Consider the following 22,784-nt stretch of genomic DNA (forward strand, 5'->3'; position numbering starts at 1 on the left):
TCGATGCCTCGTGGCTTGGACTCACGTAGTCTATCTGTTCATGTGGATCCCATTCACCTCACTTGTCTTTGTCTTTTTTCTCACGTGTGTGCTCGTGCGTAGAATGTGAAGCCCATACAAAGTTACACAGGTAACCCAGCCCAACAAAAACCGGTTTTTACATAAAACCCGGTTACTAACTGTTTCCGGTTATGGTTGTTTTCTTTGGCTAAAATTTAGGATTCTGATTTATTTGCAAACGATCATGTACAACTGTGATTACAAGTTAAAAGTTAATTTTTTTTATAACCGAGTATCCTGGTCCCACCGTGGTGATCCAGACTAGAGACCGAACCTTTTGGCAGCACGGACGCATACCCGAGGGTGGGTCATGACCAGGCAACGGTCTTCGGTCTCTAATATTTTTCCCTTGATTTCACACTAATATTACATTATATTTTATATATATTAACTTTATTTATCTACCCGAAAACAAGGTATTGAAACGTTGATTACAAACGAATTCGAACAAAATAATCTCATTCTATTTTACCATTCTACCTGATGCGCTCTAAGGAACGAACACTCAGCCGGTAAAGAAAGATATGAATTCGATCTGAAAGGAAGGAGAACTGATGGAATGTATGATGACACAAAGGATTGTGGATGGTCCAATGATACTAACAAGGTGCTTAATTGTCGCCTGATATGACTCACAGGTCCGACAAAAAAGAAAACTTGATCTGTTGCCGGATATGAGACACCAGTCCAACAAGAAAAATGCGTTTAACTTGGAGATAACCACACCAAGAAAACTAAAAATGTTTTAAGCAAAGAACAAAGAGTATAAACTCAAAAGAAGAAGGAAAAATCGATTGCTTTATTGATAGAATGAGATTTATACTAGTTGTAGTCAAAGACAATCAATAGAAATGAATGAAAAAGAGACATAGAAAATACTCCCTCCGTTTTTAATATAAGTCGTTTTAGAGAAATTTTTATGTTTCAAATTATATGACGTTTTCGGTTTTCTATGTAAAATTTATTAATACTTAATGTTATATGACCAATGATAATATACCTTCTATTTTATTATTAGTTTATTTGTGGTTAGGTAAATAATTAATGATGTTTTTATTTAGAAAATATAAAAAATTAATGATTTTTAATCTATGTGCACGATTCTAAAATGACTTATATTAAAAAAACGGAGAGAGTAGATAATTGACCAGATCTAGTCAAAGCACAGAAAATTATGTGGACTGGTCGAATGAACCCTTTGGCTGCCACTGTCCAGATTCATTGTATCCTGCAGTATGTCCCGCGGTAAGGAGCAGTACGCGTCCAGTACGGTCCATATGGTCGGATGGATGATTCTCACGGACTGATCTAGACCAAATGGAGGCTAAGTCATCTGAAAGCTTTAATATCCTTGCCTTAGAGAAATTTGGATGATCAAAGTTCATGAACTGATCGAAGTGTCGGATCAGTCCATCAGTAAGGTCGCCGGTACGGGCCAAACATACCAAAAATGAGAAGACACGGACTGATTCGGAAGCCACTCGATCGAAGTTGATTCTGGCTTGTCCGTTGGTCTTAGAATGGCAAACATGTCGGGAAAGACGAGCTCCAGATCGGTCAATTCGGTCGTCTGGTCGTGGGTCTTGCTGAAGCTCTATTCCGTACGTCCGTGGATCGATACAATGGACAATACGTGCGGTACAGTTGGGTTGATCGGATGGATCAGTACGAACGGTCTGATCAGCATGATCCAAATGGAAATTATGATCTGCATGGACGAAATGATCAGATAGACTAACACTGGCAGTAAGATTGGCATGATCCGACATGAAAACCTTGGTTTGGTCGAGATGGTAAACAAGAAGGCCACCTTGGGCAGTGTCCATGATCCAAGCATGACGGTGCTCCATCCAGGGCGTATCATACTCTCCCTCTTCAAAAGAATTTGTCCTCAAATCCATTTTACCTGAATAAAAAAAAATGAATCATATAAATTTTTTTTAAAAACAAGTAAAATTCAATGAATGATAAATTTGGAGAGAAACTTCCTTGGATTTTTGAACTTGTTTCCCTCAAGTATTTCCAGTTCCATGTTCCAAGATCACAAGTGTTGTGTCGACCTTCTCTGCTTGCTTCCATCTGAAACTGATCATTTATATCCAGCACTTTCAAAACAACTAGAGAAACCATATCAAATATTGCTTTTGGATATGACGAGAGTTTGACTAAGAAAACACCTTTGGTTCATTGAGGATTGTCAATTCCAACAGTTTTCCATGTGGTGAACACTTTGTTGCCTTATTTGTTGGGTTTTCTACAGTTTCTTTGCTAATTGATGAAGGCTGGGCTGTCTTTGGTATAGCCGGCTTTAGTGGATGTATCATAACTTCATAATTCCATGGCCATTTCTCCTGATTTTGGTCTTTATGGAAAGCTGAGAGATCCATCTTGAATCCTATTATCGGTTTTGGCTCAGACAGCTTCTTTCTTGGGTCTGAATCTCCTTTTGAAATCTGGTACTCGCAGATAGACGGACTGAAGGACCTCTGGTTTGAAAAATTTATAACTTCTTCCTCCGTGAAGCTTTTCATGTGATTCGAAGCCATTCTTATGGTTTTGAAACCATTTTCACCAATTGAGAACAATCCGTTGTAAATGTAACCTAAAACTATCGTAAGTTCCTCATACATTCCATTGCCCATAGTAGTGCTTCCATCTCCGCATGAAGAGGGGAGTGACTAGCCCTAACATTCGTCGCCCCCATCAACCCATCAAAACCCGCTAGAGTACTGAACCAACCTTGTCCAGGGAAAATATCATTCTCTTTCCAAGAACCATCTGTGAAACACCATCTTCCTGGTATTGAGGGTTGAGTCGCTGCCTCTATATGTGGTGATGTCCTCTGTGCATTCAATATATGTGCCCTAGCCCAAAGTGTAGATTTTTTTCTGCCAATTTAAGTGTGTCCATGAGATCAATGTCCATATTACTGAAGACTTTGTTATTTCGTCCTTTCCAAAATGATGTGACTTACATTGTGTTGAATTGTTTCAACGGGTTGAAAAAAAAATGGGAACCACATTTGATGAGATGTTATTGGTTGATGAAATCTGTCAATTTTTTATTATTTCAACCTTGTTATTTTAAATCAATTATTTTATAAGAAAAACTAACTTTATAGAAAATATAAACTTGTACCAAAATTCATTATTTTATGTTCTACAATTAGAAACTTGATTATTTGATTTGGACACAGAAAAATATATTTTCTGTAATATTTCCCAAATACTTGTTTATTTAAATAAACCTTTTTGTTTTCCAACATTGAAAATTTTATTATTTATTATTTAAATTATTAAAATTCCAAAGTTATCAATTTCAACATTTTAAAAATAATTTAAATTTTTTTAAGACTTCGTTATACTTATTTAGAAATCTATTTTAAATAATATAGATCTGTTAACTTTCACGATGATCATTTATTGTTTTGGCATTTTATCTGTATTTTCTTTACCTAGCCTACATGTATATGCAAGGTGGACTGAACTTGTACTCTTTGTGGCCTAGCTGGATTTTATAAAATCTGAAGTTTACAAAAAGACATATAAATATAACGAGGTCATAAAATTAATTTCAATAGTTTGAGTCTCAAAGTTAATATGTAGAATAACTACGATGCGGTGCAATGCAGTTTTAATTGTTGCAATCAAAACATAAGAGTTTTTTTCTGAATGTTAAATTTTATTCATAAAAAAAGTCTTTTTACATCAAGTGCTTCATAAGATTGAAAACTCTACTCCTTTCCTACTACTGAATATGTGATCTATGATCTATTTACACTTTTGTGCCAAACCAAAATTATAAAATATCTACTACTCCTTTACCTCCTTTTGATCTCACCAAGCTGAACTTGTTTCGAATCCCCTTGTCAATAAACTTCTTCAAGGCTAGCACAGGCAGTGGCTGTTCTCCATGCCATCTCTTATTTTGCTCCCTCCAAACCGCATAAATCGTTGCTTGGAAAGCATATCTGACACAAAAAATCATCTTCTTGTCCCACGTTGAATCTGTGAGTATCGATACTATTGTATTCCAGTTGTTGGTATATGCACTTTGTAGCATCCCTTTCGTAAGATATTCTCAAATCTGTGACGAGAAAGCACATTCAAAGAATAGATGTCTCTTTTTTCTGAGTCATTATTGCATAGTACACATGTTGTGTCAACGCCATGACTCCAACAAGAGACCCGATCCATGGTTGACAATCTGTCCAGCATTGCAGTCCAAGCTATAAATGCATATTTTGGAGTTGCCTGCGAGAACTAGATACCCTTTGCCCAATTACATTGTGCCTTAGTCTCTCTCAGAATCAACCATGTTTTCTGTGTCGAGAACTTAGGTTTGATGCCATTGTTTCTCCTCCACGTATCAATATCATCCCCTGTATTTCTATGTTTTTCTTCAGTAGAACCCAGAGAACCCTTTCAATATCATTTAGTCGATCTGAGCGATACCTTCTTCTTCTCGGATAAAGAATGACTTCCTCTACAGTAGCATCTCTCCTTATACCCATATCTATTATACCTCTCTCTCTCCCAACCAATCCGACAGTGCCCCCAATTCAGACCATCTATGAAACCAAAAGGAAGCGTGATGCCCATTCCCCACAGCCTTCGTATGAAATGTTTTCGCAACATCTCGAAGCTTCAACATCTTTTTCCACATCCAAGACCCTATTTGAGTTTTCACACTGACCTCCTAGAAGCTTTTCTTCTTTAGCAAGTAAGCTTTTATCCATTTGCCCCAAAGTGATTTTCCAGATAACATCCTCCAAATAAGCTTTAACCCATAAACCAGACTCACCTCCTTAAGCGCTCTGATTCCTAATCCACCTTCACTGTGAGGCTTACAGATATCTTTCCATGCCACCTTTGCACCCCTGGCCTTTAACTATGGGCCTGTCCAGAGAAATGCCGAACAAATCTTCTTAATATCTTTTAGGCACTTTCTCGGATGTCTGAATACAGCAGCCCAGACAGTAACTATACTCATCAGTACCAACTTGATCAGCTGTAATCTCCTTGCATATGATAGGAAACAGCTTATCCAGCTATTTATTCGACCTCGAATCTTCTCTATAAGCGGAATATAGTCTTGTTTTCTCATTGCTTGTTTCATCAATGGGAGCCCCAAGTATTGAACAGGTAGATCTCCCACAGCAAAAGGGAAATTTGTCAATATTCTACTCTTCTCTATCTCTGATACTCCAGCCATGTACACAGTAGATTTCTCTAGACCGATACTAATCCCTGACCACACTTCAAACTCATCAAAAACCGAGAGTGCACCTTCAATAGATTCTTTAGAGCCTTCAACAAAAACCATTAAGTCATCTGCGAAGCAAAGATGAGAAAGAGAAAGAGCTTGACATCGCGTATGAAACCGAAACTTCTTCTCCTGTGCAACTTTGGCTATATTCCAGGTCAACACATTCATACACATAATAAACAAATATGGAGAAAGGGAGCAACCATGTCTCAGTCCTCTTTCACTTTGAAAATAACCCACCAGATCACCATTGACTTGCACCGAGAACAAAGGAGTTGTGATGCACAACTTGATCCAATGAATAATTTTTTCAGGGAATCCCAGAGCCATCGAACTGTTTAATAGGAATGATCATTGTACGGAGTCAAAATCCTTTGAAATATCTATCTTCATCACACATCTTGGAGAGATCGATTCTTTGTGATAGTCTTTAACCAGCTCTGATGCCAAAAGTACATTTTCCATTAACAAGCGTCCCTTCACAAACGCTGACTGATTCTCAGAGATTATCCTAGACAAGATTAGCTTCAGACGGTTCATGAGGATTTTTGAAACCACCTTGTATAAGATGTTGCAACAAGCTATAGTACTGTAATCTTTCATCTCCATAAAATATGTTTTCTTTGGAATAAGAGCGAGAATGGTCGAGTTAATTCCTTTAGGAAGGAATCCAAACTTGAAGACTGACTGAACCGCTATAGTAAAGTCATGAGCTATCACAGACCAAACAGTTTTGAAAAAGTCACAAGGGTATCCATCAGGCCCAGTGACTTGTTTGATGGCATTGAAAACAACACCTTTCTAATCTCCTCTGCTGTAACTTCAGCTTCCAAAACTTGAAAATCTTATGTTGTACATTCGAAGTCCAACAGATCCTTTAACTCTTTCACAGAAGCTCCCTGAAAGCTTGCTGGAACCTTGTTGAGAAACTCAGAAAAAAACCCGCTCTGCCTCTATTTTAATCTCCGCGTGGTTTGTAACAACTCTCCCATCCAAGCATCTAATTTCCCGAATGGTGTTTTGCGCTTGTCTTGTTCTGATGGAATTGTGAAAAGTTTTATTATTCTGATCTCCCACTTCCAATCAGTGAAGTTTAGCCATCTGCTTAAGAAAATCCTCCTCCAGTTCTGCAACGTGTAACCACTTTTCATAAGCCTCAGCTTCCTCCTGAATTGTCTCCATATTAGGACTTGATAATGTTTTCTTCTGTTTCACACATAGAGTAGCATGCACTTCATTTGCTCTTTTAGTAAGATTCCCAAGCTTTTCTCTTCCTAACTCTCTGACCAACGGTTTCAGATTCTTCCACTTCTTTGAGAAACGATACATTGCTGAAGTAGAATGAAATAGTTTCCCAGTTGAGTCCATGAACTCTTTCACCATTGGCATGAAGTTTGGTAACTTTCCTATAGCATTGACGTACTTAAAAGGTCACCTTATTTTTTCCACAGGTTGAAATACTTGCATCTTACATCTCATATGGTCTGAACAGCCCCTGGTTCAAATACATAATAAACATTTGTGAATCTATGGAGAGCTACATCGTTCATCAATACCATATCCAACTTCTTACAGATCAAACCTTCCTCCCTCTTATTACACCAAGTGTATAGTGGACCTTGATAGCCCATGTCAGTGAAATGAAAGTGAAGAACCAGCTTCTGAAAGTCCCTCATTCCATTTGGTACTCTTGTTAAACTTGAGAACCCCACGTGCTCTTCACCTTCTGGTATTTCCTTAAAATCTCCCATGATCAACCATGCTTTGTGTTGAAAAAGAGGATAGTTGTGATGATAACATAAGTCTTCCCACAGCTCTTTTCTTCCTTCACTTTGATTACTTGCATGTACAAAAGTGCAGAAGAGCTCTTCTTCATCTTGCAATGCAACCGAACACGTAATTAACTGATCCGTCTTATAAACCGGTGTCATACGAACTGAATCACGCTATACCAACCATATTCGAACTCCCTAACTATATTCATAATTAGTCATATATGACCAACCTCTAAAAACTGACTCCAATATTTTGTCTTGCCTTCTTTTCTTTCACCCTAGTCTCCTATATACAGCCAAACTGCAACTCTTGATTATATAACCACTCTTTCACCACGAAATGTTTCAATTGTTTATTGAATCCGTGCACATTCCAAAAGAAACTCGACATATTAAAATTTTCGGCGAGAAGACCTTGTGCCCATAGCAATCAGATTTGCATCATGCGACTTAGCCTTCTTCTCTTTTTGATTTCTCTTTATGCCTTTGTAGTTAGTCTCTTTTCCCTTGTCTTCTGTTACTGACATTTCTGCTTCTTCTTTCTCATCCATGTTTTCTCTTATTAACGTATCTTCATCTTCAGTGTTCTGTTGCATCTCTTCCATTATCTCTCCTTCCTCTTCATCCTCCACACTTAGCACTGAAAATTTCGATGCTGATATATGGATATCCTCTGTCTGATTCTGGGCAGATCACATTGGGGAACATCCAACTTTCGCTGGAGAAATCCGTAGCCACTTGCTTGCCTCACTCGGAGCCTTTTTCTCTCCACTTTCCAATCCTTCTCTCATTGTATTTTCTGACTCCACCTTCTCATTAATCTCTCATGTTTCTTCATCTCTTCCATCCTCTACTTCTTTCTCCACCTTTTCTATCTCAACCTCCTCATTTATCCCAAGTATTCCATCTTTCTTCATTGTCCCTTCAGTGTCCTGTGTAATACTCAAATCCTCCGTGGCTTGCTTTGTTGTAGAGGAAGAAGACCTTGTAGTCATCTCCTTATCCTTTCTATTCATTACACAGACGTTTTTTCCATGGCCCCACTTGTCACAATGATTACATCGCGATGGCAACCAAGGGAAATGAAAATCGACCATAAGAGTTCAAATGTAACAACAAATTTAGTAATATAAACGGTACTGAATTAAAGTACAAAGCAAGTACAGTCCATGTATATATTAAATGAAATAGATACGATTTGATTGAATAAACGGTGGAAAATAGTGTTTGAAAGGTAAAACTATATTATGCGGTATTGAATAATTGTTTGATTGGTAAAAAACAAAAAGAAGTATGAATAAGATAATATAGCTAAATAATACAAAATATATATACATAACTAAATAATATAATTATAAATTAAAATCAATTGTTAGTAATAATGTCGTAAATTATTTCATTATTATTTATAAAATTTAAACACAAATTTATTTGAAATAAAATTTTAAATTTTATTCATGTATCTAAACTAAATGTTAAATAACAAAATATAAAACAATACAAAAGAAAAATACTATCGAGTACTTGATTTTTCCATAACATCGTTTGCAATACTATCCCGTGTTTGTAACATATGTTTTCTATGTGCTTTCTTGAGTTTGTGTTGTTGCGAAATTCATATTTTAAATATATGTTGCTCATTCATGTGTCTGCCACTGTATTCGAAAAATGTAAATTTAAGAAATTTGAGATTTTGATTAAATTATGTAATTCCTTTGTGGCTAATACCATGTTTTGTATGTGTGTACTATATACCAGAAATATGAAATAAATCATCTATTTCTCATCCAAACTCTAATTGTTCTCCCAACTGCAAAATGCAAAGATGTATAACATTAATTGTACCATTTTTTTATCCCTCAGAGCAAGATAATAGGCTTAACTTGGACATATGCTATCTCACATCTCCATTATGTGATGATCTATAAGAAGCTAACAATATTTGTTTGTTTGGATAGCCATAATGAATGAGATAGTACTTTTCTGGTGTAGGAAAAAGAAGTTCATAATCACTTTGTTGTATCATAGCCAAAACATATGTATCGTGACATGATCTTAGTGCACCATTCCATATAAATGTCAATAACGTATTTAAATCCCATCACCATGATGCTCAAAAATGCATTATCTGCTGGTTCTAATACATTTTTTGTAACTCATGTTCACTTTTACGCATACATAAACCCCATCCATAGTTCTAACGGGTCCAATAAAAATGAATAATATGTTTGATCTGCTTGAAGTATTTCAGGAACTCGGTATAAATCTTATCTTATTAGTAACTTAGTATAATCATAGTCAATTTATTCAGTTGGTGTAAGAACTTCGATAAATTTTCTCTAAACTCGGCCAAATATCAAATAAATCTCTTTGAACTTCATTATTTCTACATATTTATATATAAACATGAGTATTTCATATAAAGCATGTTTGTTTTGGGTACAAAATGTCACATGTTCAAACATGGTCTCACTTTCTCCAATACTTATATTTAATGCTGGTTGTAGATCATGATTTTTTTTTGCAGTGTATCAACAATGTTCTGAAACATGGCAGTGACATCTGTAGCAACTAAAGACAAGTAGCAACATCTTGCTGTAATCGGCGCCATATATTTATCCATCCCAAACCTCTATTGGTTTGAACAGGTGCTCTATCAAAATATCAATAATAGCAAGTCAATGTTGGTTGATTATTAACTCCGTAAACTGCTCATTTACTAAATTCCACATTTCTATTCTTTCTTCGTAACTAAGGTGTTGACGCCTTGTGACTGCAACTGACATAACGAAAAGATTAAAATTTTAAACAAGTGAAAAATAAATCATAAATAAATATAAACTTATGTTAAACATTTAAATTAAATCTTTAACAAGTTAATCAAAATAAAAAATTATTATATTGTATTAAATAGAGTAATAATGAAACGACTAGCATAAACTAATCTTCTTCATCTGAGTAGTTTTAATGATATTCATTTAAATTTGTGTAAGTTCGTTGTGCAGTTCTCTATATACTGAAAAATATCTAGTTTTAGGTGTACGTAAATCTGACCAGTTTCAAAATAATTCGTGAAATCGAGACCGCATGATGAAGTTTGTTCAATAATTGGTGAACGGTTCACCATCAAATAAATTTTTGTTGCGAATTTCTCACACTTTCTTATTGACTTCCAACATAAAAACCATGTTGGGCATTAGTTGGACTTTTTCCTATTGGACAGTTTTGTTCATAATTTTGTGAATAGCATTTTTGGTGAAAATTTGGTGTAAGCCTCCACTATGAAGTATTTGGTGGATTGGTCCATTGTTTAGCATTTGTAGGTGTGCTACATTATTGACCATTTGGTAGTATATCCTATTGAATATTTGGTGATGTGTCCTATTGTTAAATATTCAGTAATGTTCTTCATCGTTGAACATTCGGTGGTATACCCCCATTATCAAGCATTCGGTGCTTCATTGTTAAAAGAAAATGTTTGAAATTGACTTAATTGATTAGGCACATAATAATAGTATCCTGGCTCAATCACTAGGCCGTTGTACTTTTGTTTAGAAAATGAAGTTGTTGACCGAAAAAAAGTGAGTACACTAAACACAACAAGGTAAAATCTTTGCAACATTTTCCACTAATAGAGTATAAGAAGATCGTATTCAAGACACTCGTTTTTTATTCTTTCCCAAAATAATATACTCAGCCCTTGCAAGTTGCACAAACTTAAGGGAGCAATACGAGTAAAATAACAACTGAAACTGTAGAAAAAAACCCGCATATTGCAGGAGATAGATCATTCCACCTTTTCACCTATCGTCGACAGACTTATCAGCCTTTTTTCAAAATGACATTTGAAAAACAGATCGTAAAGATCCTATTCTCTTTATTAAAAAAAAAAGATTTGTGTCAGCTCCTTTCACCGCTCACTACTGCTTGCTCAAGTTTCCGATGACATATGGAAGAATGCCTCCATGGTTGAAGTATGCCAGTTCCACCTACACATATACACCATTAATTAGTTCACATATCATAAAAGCTTTTGAAAACTGAGTTTTCAATTTTACTTACCTCAGTGTCAAAGTGGACTGTGCAAGTGAAAGACTTTCCATTGTCGGTAGTAACGGTAACATCTTGTCCAGGTCTTATCTTTTATATATCTGTCGGGAGGTGAATCGTGTAGAGTTCGTGACCCGTCAATCCCAGTGAGTCTGCATCTTCACCGGACTTAAAACACAACGGAATGATTCCCATTTCAACCAAGTTGCTTCGGTGAATCCTCTCAAAACTCTTTGCTATCACAACTTTAACGCACTGGAAAATCCAAACTTAGTTTGTCTTAGTTAGTGGCTGTAAATCTAATGACAAGCGGGTTCTACAAAAACCTGTAGCATAGGTCCCTTAACAGCCCAATCACGTGAGCTACCACTTCCGTACTCGGCTCCAGCTAGAATAATTGTGTCTTCACCAGATGACTTGTACCTCTGATAATACAATAGATATTATGATAAGGAGACACTAAATAATAAAAAATTTGGTTAGATGAAACAAAAGACAAACCATGGATGCGTCAAAAACAGAGAGCTTCTCTCCAGAAGGAATGTGAACGGTCTTAGGGCCAACTTCCCCATTGATGAGCTTATTAACGATACGAATGTTAGCAAGAGTGCCTCTGGCCATTATTTCATCATTTCCACGGTGACTTCCATATGAATTGAAGTCCTTGCGATCAACGCCACGCTCCATGAGATACTTTGCAGCGGGACTGTCCTTCTGGATGTTCCCAGTTGGCGAGATGTGATCAGTGGTGATACTGTCACTAAAGTTGAGCAGACAGTAAGCATCCTTCACACTGTGTGGACCTGGAGGATCCATGGTCATGTCCTTAAAGTATGGTGGCTCGTGAATGTAAGTTGACTTAGGATCCCATGAATAGAGGGTATTTTCAGGAACATACAGCTCATTCCACATCGGGTTACCCTTGGTGATTGACTCATATGTTGCTCGGAACATGTCTGGCAAAACACTCGATTGAACCACCTGATCCATATGTGGAAAGACTCGATTTATAATCCTGTACCAGAGGGAAGTTTTGTTCTCTGGTTGTGAGTTGAGTACATACCTCAGCAATTTCTTCCGTGGTTGGCCAGATGTCCCTTAAGAAGACCTCCTTGCCATTCTTTCCAGTGCCAATGGGCTCTGTTTCAAAGTCAATGTTAACCTGGGAAATAAGAAAAAACGAAGAAGTTAAATTAGCAATGTGATGATGGATCATGTGTCATTATAACATACAGAAGTGTAGGTTGAATTTTGACAAGTTCATGCGATTTATTACCGTTCCAGCAAGAGCGTACGCAACAACCAAAGGAGGAGATGCAAGGTAGTTGGCTCTTGTTAGTGGATGAACACGACCCTCAAAGTTCCTGTTTCCGGAAAGCACAGCAGCCGCCACAATGTCTAACAATAAGCAAATAAGAAATTAGCCACCCAAATTAGATATAAAAAGGTATTAAGTCCAAAGAAAGTCTTAGTTGTGAATACCATTTTCTGTGATAGCAACTCCCACTGATTCATTAATTTCTCCAGAGTTACCAATGCATGTAGTGCAGCCATAGCCGACAATATTGAAACCCTACTGATTCAGATATTCTTGCAGTCCACTGCATAGAGTGTAATGTCAACTACAGGTTTCCCACACCGAATCAAGAATCAAGCTTAACAACAAAAAAACTTGAAAACACTACGACGTACCTCTTTAAGAAGTATTTTGTAACAACTCCTAAGCCTGGCGCAAGACTTGTCTTTATCCAAGGCTTGACCTAGAGAGGCAATTTTTTACAAAGGATTACAAAAGTCAAGCCATCAGATAGATGTCTAATTTGATCTAGTGACTGAAGCCAACCTGTAGGCCAAGGTCACAAGCCTTTTTGGCAACAAGACCAGCACCAAGCATGACACTTTGGTTTGATGTATTAGTACAGCTTGTGATCGCAGCAATCACAACACTTCCATGTTTTATCTTTGCTGATTTTCCGTTGAAAGAAAAGTTTGCCACTTTTTCTTGTGCCTCTTTAGGGATAGCAAAACCCTGCAGAAAATGTAAAGCTCAATACATAAATAAACAGTGGCATCCACAATGTGGAACAGAAGCCAAGTAGGTGCTAAAGAAATAAGACCTCCACATAACGAAGCTTTAGTTGCATACCTTGAATCCAACTTTATTGCCGAGGCATGAATTCCAGTCAGCTTTCATTTCCTTCAAAGGAACACGATCATGTGGCCTGCAAAGTAGATATCAATAAGATGGTTTGACCAAGTAATCAAGCAATACACAGTGTATTATACACTTGGCGATTACAGAAACCAACAAAAGACGTACCGCTTTGGTCCAGAAATGCAAGGTTTAAAATTGTCCAGGTTCAGTTCTAGATATGACGAGTAAGCCCGCTCTTGCTGAGGCTGAGTTTTTTCACAAAGTAAAAGAAATCATATAAGACCCAGAAAGCAGTTGAAAACCTATATAACCCCAAGCATGTAAAAGATAAGGCTGATTTACCTCATTGTAGTCAACAAACATATTGTTTGCCCGAAGATATGCTTCAATCATGGCCACCTGAAATGAAAGCATTATATCAGCCAAGATAAATGAATGAATATATCCAGGACGATTGAAGCCACCAGACTCACGGTCTCATCACTTCTTCCAGTCAATTTGAGATACTGCAGGGTCACATGATCCACAGGGAAGAAGCCCATGGTCACACCATACTCAGGAGACATATTGGCAATTGTAGCCCTGTCAGCGAGGGATAGCCCACTCATACCATCACCTAAGAAGAAGAAAAAGACCTTGATTCTCCAACAAATACATGTCTATCAAGAAGGAGCTAAACACTTGAGTTTACTAGGCAATAGATTACCATAAAACTCAACAAACTTTCCAACAACGCCATGCTTCCTAAGTATTTGAGTTACTGTTAAGACCAAATCAGTCGCTGTAACACCATTTCGCATTTTCCCGGACAGTTTGAATCCAACAACACCAGGCAATACCATACTCATGGGCTGTTAAATAAAAAAGAGTGATCAGCAGAAGGAAGGTTAAACATCACTAAATTCGAGCAAAAGAGTCACAAAATTTTATTATCTAATCTATATTAAGTAAAGTAGTTCTAGATCCACAAACATAAGAAGTGGCCATGGCTGATGTTAATATTCAATAATTTACCTGGCCAAGCATTTTCGCCTCAGCTTCAATGCCTCCAACTCCCCATCCAGCAACTCCCAAGCCATTGATCATAGTTGTATGTGAATCATTTCCAACCACGCTGTGTGGGTAGAGAACGCCTTGCGTGTTGAAAACAACTCTTCCAAGATATTCCAGATTGACTTGAATTTTTCAGAACGGGGTTAAACTGAGAGAAAATCCACTCAAAAATGAACAAAAGGAAAACAAAATAAAGGCAACGGTTGAATACACTGGAAATGTGAGGTTAAAAAGGATATGTATATGTATAAAGAACCAAAAACATGGGACTTGCAAATTGCAAAAGAGTTACCTGATGCACAATACCAGAGCCAGGAGGCACAACAAACATGTTCTGGAAGGCAGTAGAACCCCATTTAAGGAAGGCAAACCTCTCTTTGCTCCTCTGGAACTCAAGCTCCATGTTTGCTTGCACAGCATTCTTGGAACGAGCAACATCAACTTGAACAGAATGGTCAATCACAAGATCCACCGGAACCTGGGAGACATGGCCCACGTAAGAAATCCAGAAGCCAAAGCATAAAACCTTTAAAAAGAAAAAGAAGGTACCAAGGGGTTGATTTTGTTGGAATCACTGCCCAGCTTGTTCATAGCATCACGCATACAAGCAAGGTAAACAACAGCTGGTACTCCAGTAAAGTCCTGGAGAAGAACACGAGCCAGCTTGAACGGAATCTCGACTTGTTTTGGAGAAGTCTTTTCCCAGTCGATAATCTTCTCAACATCTTCCTTGGTAACTTGGAAGTTATCACAGTTACGAATCGCAGATTCAAGAAGAATCCTGATATAGTAAGGCAGTTTATCTGCAACACAACGAAATGAAATTAGAGCAAGTGAATCAATCAAATCGTTGATAGAGATTAATATTTTACCAATCCTTGGATCGTTGAGAGCAGGCAAGCTGTAGAACTTTCCGAATTCGCCACCACCAGGCTTAGGAAGGGTCGTGAAGATACCCTTAAATGGATGATGCTCTGACGCTGAAAAAAATGACAGATCGAAACTCCTTAAGATCGCGAAATCGAAGCTAGATCCGTGATCGGATATAGATGAAGAAAGAAATTATTTACCCATGGAAGAGAAGTTCCTCTCAAGTCGGTCTAAAACGGGGGAAGCAGTTCTGATGTGAGAGCTAAGGCGAAACAGAGAAGGTCTGGAGTGAAGGCAATGGCTCCAGCGAGGAAGTGAACGGAAAGCGGGAGAGGAAGTAGCAAAAGATCTCTGGCTGAGAAGAGAACAAGGAGATGCGGCGGAGGAGGAAGGAGTTAATGAGGATCGGAAGGAGCGAGCGGAAGCAGCTCGAAGGATGGAGGAAAATGCGTTTTTATACATGACGAAAATATCAAATCACACTTTCCGATGCAGATGGTTGAGGAAGATAAAGATAATGATATTAGGGGCTGAATCAGATGAAGACGATCATGGAGGAGGCGAATCTGACGACTGAAGACAAGAGAGAGGCGTGTGACGACAAAATGAAACCTAGGGCTGCGTGCAATTTATCAGCTCAGATAATATTTTAATGTGTGATAAGCTCGCTATGAGCCCCGACCATCTAACAAATCATCCCTTCTCTATAGTAATGATTAGAGTTTTTTACACTGCAGGGCAGTTTTTGAGTTTTTATTACACAAAAAAGCAGTTTTTCCTATTTGGATAATTCTTTGTGGTTAAAAACATAGTTAACCCTAGAAAAAGAGCAGCCATAAACCCTTTTTTGTCATTCTTATATATTTAGTTAGTTTTTCGTTATCTGTGCCCCTAACTAAATGTAACCACAAGATTTTTTTTTTTTTTTTGCTTTTGTATTAAATTTCTTAAAATTTGAAATCCACCAAAAAACGTAAAAAAACTGTGAACTTTTTTTGTTTGCTTTTTTGATTTTTTTGGGTTAACTTTCTCATATAATGGTTTATCTTCCTTTCATCCAAGATTCACTTTTGTCATCTTCCATTTGATTGTAGACTCTTTTTTTGGCCACCAATCTCAGTTCAAAATCATCTACGTTAAGTGATTTGAGTCTAAAATCCTATGTTATATCAAGGATCTATCATATTTGAATGATAATAATAAAGAAACGAGGTTGAATCAAAGCAAATCGTCCAAAAAATGGTGATTTATGTCTGAAAACAAAAAGGGCTGCAAGCTATGTAGAAAGAGAAATGTTGATGAAGAAGAAGATATATAAAATTACAAGATTACCCTTCTATGGGTGTACATATACACATTAAAAATGTGTACATGTGTACCAAAAAAAATGTAAACGTGTAACATAATTATCAAACATGTATACATAATTTTCATTGTCCACGTGTACATATATTCCCAAAAACTTACATGTACATTAGTTCACTTGTGGACCAAACAAGGTATGTTTCACAAATGTAGAAATACATCACAAATGCACACGTACACTATGAGGCAAATGTGCAGATGGACAATATAAAGCAAATGTGGTTATGGACATGTACACTATGATAAAATACAAAGAGAATAATGTTGATAATTTAAATAATTTAAATCATAAATGCACAAAATAAATGAAACCCGTAAAATGGACTTTCGCATGTGATTTGGTTGGGAAAAGACATAAAAAGTGTCTTAGTAGCCACAAGTGTCTTAGATTGTAAAATAATGAAAGAATTACACCATAAGGCAGTTTTGAATTTATTATTACATAGTAAGACATTTTATGCTACTAAGGTATTTTTTTCTAACCAAACCTATTTTCAGTTAGAAACTAACTCAATAACTTTGTAACCAATTGTCATACGCTAACTATATTTAATATGTATTTCTTTTTTTTTGGGATTTAACCACACTCATTCATTCATTTATTAATTTAATGATTAAAACTCACCATAGACAAAGTGGAACCCTCTATGTTTCTTCTTTGTCTTCCTCTTCCCAAATGCTTCATTTTTACTAAATTAAAATCGGATTCTTCAGTTATATTTTAAAAGAAGATTGGTATTTAATCATTGTCTCCATTACTCAATCTATCTTTTAAGATATGTCAAGCTATATTTCTGGTGTCGGTGTAACAGTGGCGTATACGACGGCGACGTCAACGGTGAAGACTTTAATGTAGATGACTAAGCTCTCCTCCTCCACGATTCTAGCGAGGAGAAGAATCGATAAACTCCTAGTAGAAGCTCTCTTCCTCCACGATTGAAACCGCCATGAAGCTCCTATCCACCATAATCAAAGCTCCAAGCCACTGTGAGAGCACTGTATAAGTCTTCTTCTCCGCCCTTGAGCTTTGCTCCTACTTTGTGACCGCCGGCGAATCACACCAGAGTTCATTCTTGATCAATATATGTTTAGTCGCAATCGTTGAACATGATTGATCCGACTTTTTTCTTACTGCCATTTGGTATTTTAGCTTTTGATTAGTCATGATTTTGGCCCCAAATATTTACAGATACACATATTTTTTTTCTTCTGAATTTGGCTCAAACATGTTAATCATGATAATTAAGTTCTGCTATCTTTATACATTTGTTCAGTCAATTCATACACACTTTTTTGTTTTGTTTTGTTTTATCTTCACATGAAGAATTCATTTAGGTGGACAATATGTAAGGAAGAAAGGCTGAACACGCTTCTGTATATGTGGATATGTAAACCGATGTACACCAGATCGCACACACCCTTTTGTACATGTGGATATGTAAAATGATGTACACATATATATCACTAAAACATTGTACTTGTGGAAATTTCAAATGAGATTTGTACTTTTACTAGCTATAATCCTCTCATCTCCGCAACAACCAAATTAAAATGAATCACATCTCATCTATATATGATTTGGGTAATATATGACATAATTCAAATGTGTACCGTTGTTTGGCTTTAAGAGGTGAAAATTATTCTTCTTTGAAGTGTAATTGTAGCAATATGTATACATTTTTACCATGGCATGAAATTACTCATCTTGATCTACAAGTTTCAAGACATGTACTTCGACTTAGAAGTGAGATATGTAAAATGTGGATCTATCTCGTACCATTTTATTCCGCATTTTGCAAATATGGAAGCTGATGCTTTAGCAAAATCAGCCTTGTACTCTCTATCTTTGGATGTACTAGCAACTGTGTGACCTTTCACGAGTTTTTTATTCTATAATCCCACCTTTTCGATCAAAAAAGAAGAAGTGAGATAGCAGAAATATGTGTACACATTACCATAATATCACACTACCTAATTGGATAATTTTACTATTATGTACAATGATTTACTTGTATAATTTTACTAGCATGTACAATGGATTGACTTGTATCACACTACCTAACTGCAAGTTTCAAAGTGTGTACAACCATATGATGCCCATGTGTACACACAGATTTTACTATCATATACAATGATTCACTTGTATATTTTTGTCTACGTGTATACCGATGCATAGACACCGATATGTAAGACCAATTTTTGTTTTTGAGCAAGAATAACAAACGACATGTGTGTACACTTTGTGATGTGTACACGTGTATAAACTTGAACAAATTAGAAGTTTAAGACAAATGGACATGTTATTTTGTGTACACTTTGTAATGTGTACACGTGTACATTGAAAATGAAGCAATATATGTTAATAAGTTGTACACATACTTAAAAAAAATACCAAAATACATAATAAATTGATCAAGTGAAATTGAAAATGGTGTACATGACACTAGGTGCATACATGATTTTGTGTTTTATTCATATCTAATGATTTTTAGTTTTTATTTTAGTTCATTTAATTTCTTTTCCAATGCATTTAATTATGTGCATATATTTCTTAATTTCATTAACAGAGGGTTGTAGTATATAATTGGTTAATTTTGAAATAAATCAAAGAAACATTTTGGAAATGTTAAGGACCAAAAGTGCACAATTTAATAAGTTTTGGGTTAAAAACAAAATTATACAAAACGTTAAGGACAATAGTGCAAAAAAAAAAACAAAAGTGGCCATTGATGTTCTCGAGCTTCTACAGTGTCGTGACAGTGAGAGAGATGAGGTAACGACGCCGGAAATGTTGTTGAAACGCAAAGGAAGAGATTACGAGATGAATAACGTGTCGGAGGAGATGACAAGGAAGACTACGGCAGATCTAGGATTAGGCAAAGTAGGAGAAGACGAGAAGTTTATGCGGCAAGAGCTTTGTTCATATAAAAAAAATGGAGATTTTGTCTAGGTGACGACCGCTCAGCTTCTTTATATTCATCTTCTTTATCCATTAAAACCATTATAACAAAGAGAAAAGTTGTTTCTGTGTTACAGAGAAATAAAAAAACAAAAATTGTAGGACCCATTTATTTTCAAGAATGCACGTGGTTAAGAAATAGTTAGCTTGTAGTTTGAAAAAACTACCTTAGGAGTAATAACTGCCCTATAGTGTAATAAAACACTCAAAACTGCCCTACAATGAAAATAACTCTAAAAATAACACAAAGACACTGCTCAAATTATACAGAATGTACAAAACAAATAAAACTATAATTTTAAAACCATTTGTTATGTACACTATACCATGTAACAAATATTTCATTATCCACATGTACAATAATTCATATGTACACTATTTAACTTGTACATATACACATATTAGATAATTTCACTACTCCTATGTACATAAACATTAAACATATATGCCTTCCAACCTAGAGCAGTGCCCTATAAGGCAAATGTGCTTATGGACATGTACAGTATGATAAAAGACAAAGAGAACAATGTTGATAATTTTAATAATTTAAATCATAAATGTACAGAAGAAATGAAACCTGTAACACAAACATACTGTTCAAGTTTTACAGAATGTACAAAAGAAATAAAAATGTAATTTTAAAAGCCATTTGTTGTGTACACTATACCATGTAACAAATATTTCATTATCCACATGTACAATAATTCATATGTACACTATTTAACTTGTATAATAATATACACATATTAGATAATTTCACTATTCTTATGTACATAAACACTAAACATATAGGCCTTCCAACCTAGAGCAGTACCCCATGATTTCGTGATATGTTTTCTTCATTATCTTTGAACATAGTGAGATAAGATGACTTTTGTTATCAATGTCCACATGTACAAATTTGTTTTTATAAAAAATCACATGTACACTGGTTTTTTTATAGACTACACAAGTTATGATATCTGATGATTCAAATGATTTTGAGTATCTTGTTATAGTTCATTTTGATCATATTAGGTTTCATTTAGGTGTATATATTGCATGCATTTGTTTATTTGCATATCACATTGGATAAAAATGCAAATTTGGAAGTTTAGAGTCAAATTTTTAAAGCAATATGTGTGTTTAAAGAGTTTGTGATCAAAATTGAAATGATGAAAAACTTGGGATAAGACTTGCAAAAAGCTAAAATTATCCATAGTTGTTCTCAAGCTTTCGTGATAGTTGAAAGCGCATCAGAGATGAAAAACTGTCACAAGGAAAATAAATCCCGACGAATAAGGAGGAGCTAAAACACGAGTATTTAAACTAGATAATACTTCATATATAAATATAGATCAATGGATAATACTTAATCAATCAACCATAATTACTCCTTAATTAATCCTTAATTAATCAATAATTATCCCTTAATTAATTCATGATTAATTCTTAATTAATCAACCATATTCGATATGCAATCATGCATACTCATTCATAATTCATTCATCATCTATCTAGACTCACCTTTGATTCCATGAGATTGGCTAGGGAAGACTAGACTCGAGCTCAAGCTAATCACACTTCACTTCTGGATCACTCTCGGTTCAGAACCATCACAAGGATCCGGCTGATCCGAATACTCTCCTTGGCCATCTGAATTCAAAACATAATAGTTGGAACATAAGGTTCACTAGTCTGGTTCAAGAAGAAACTCAACTCAGTTCATAACATTTCAGTTCAGTTCTCTCATATCAGTTCGGTTCAAGACAGATTGATACCATGTTCAGCTCGGTTCAAGCTTTAACAATTTAACTCGGTTCATATCAGCTTAGTTCATGCTCAGCTAACTCCGGTTCTAATCAGTTCCCAACATCTTAACTCGGTTATACTCAGACGACATCAGTTCAAGACAATTTCAGACCATAGACAGCTCGGCTCAGATCAGATCAGAACATACTCAGCTCAATTCAGTTCTAAACAAGATCAAATCAGTTCGGTTTAATTCCCATAATTCTTATCAGTTCGTCTATTGGATCTATGAGACTGATTAAATCATAAACCAACCAAGACTGAAGAGAACAAGACCTTAGACAACTGATCCTGACAGGTTAACCAACATACAGCAATTGGTTCTCATCAAAACATGGCTGAATCAAGAAGCTGAAGCTTACCGGTTTTACTCAACTAATTAAACTTGACTGGTTGTCTCTCTTCAAGCTAACCACGAATTAACCTGATCAACACCACAAGAATCCATGGTTGGATTTATTCAAAATTTATCTCCAGTGTAGGCAAACCAACAAAACTTCTCACAGAAACTGATCCACAACCATCTTACCGATCAAAATCAAAGGCTGAAGAACATGGGTGATTCTCTACATCAGGACGCCAAATATTCATCTCTTAAACACTCCAAAACTCACTGATTAAATTCACAGAAGGGTGAGAAAGGGTCGTCGATGCTCACTTCTCTTCTCTAATTTTTTTCTGAATTTTTGCATGAGTTTTTCTCACAGATTTTTCTCTTTTCTCTTTTCTTTCTCTCTTTCTCTCTTTCTCTCTGAAATTTTCTCTGGTTTTTCTTGTGCAACAGGACGTCCAGAAGAGAGAAGAAGGTATTTTATAGCATGAGGGGTTGCTTCAGCTGAGGGTTTATTTAAACCAAAGCAAGTTGCTGTCCTTTCCCTCCTTCGAAGAAAGATTATTTTGTTTTTATTAAACAAGCAACCAGCTTGTGACTTTCATGTGACTTTAGTGAAGCAAGCAAGCAGGTAGGTGCAGCTAATGTGACTGATTTACTGAGAAAGCAAGAAGAATAGCTGGTGAAGGTATTAGACTGGTCAGAATTTAGTTAAGAAACTTAACGACAATTTCGGACAGTTTTCGACTAAAATTTCTCATCCTTCGAATCTTGTCTTGCTTTCAACTAAGCTTGCCTAGCTTAAATAAAATTCGACCAACATTATTAACACTCTACCAGAACTATCAATGAGAGGCCTTTCGACCACAAGACAGTCCCGTCGAGGTATTAATTCACCGGGTCGACTTTATTTTTAAATCTGATCGACCAACTCCAAACTGGTCGAGCGGAGTTTTTCTTGACCAAAAATTAACTGGCTCGTGAGAGTTATTACACCAACACCAAATGATCTGATCAGTATGATTACCCACAAGTTTGGTGTTGATGTGTCATATGCTGCAACATGGAGAGGAAAAAGGATGGCTGCTAATGAAGTCCGAGGTACTC

General features: G+C 36.1%; 1 pseudogene; it reads right to left on the bottom strand.

The window, feature by feature from the left end:
- Nucleotides 1-2,509: 2,509 nt before the first annotated feature.
- Nucleotides 2,510-15,693, bottom strand: LOC106356178 (annotated as a pseudogene).
- Nucleotides 15,694-22,784: the final 7,091 nt, after the last annotated feature.

Source organism: Brassica napus, chromosome A7, assembly GCF_020379485.1.
Source record: "Brassica napus cultivar Da-Ae chromosome A7, Da-Ae, whole genome shotgun sequence".
In the NCBI taxonomy this organism is placed as follows: Eukaryota; Viridiplantae; Streptophyta; class Magnoliopsida; order Brassicales; family Brassicaceae; genus Brassica; species Brassica napus.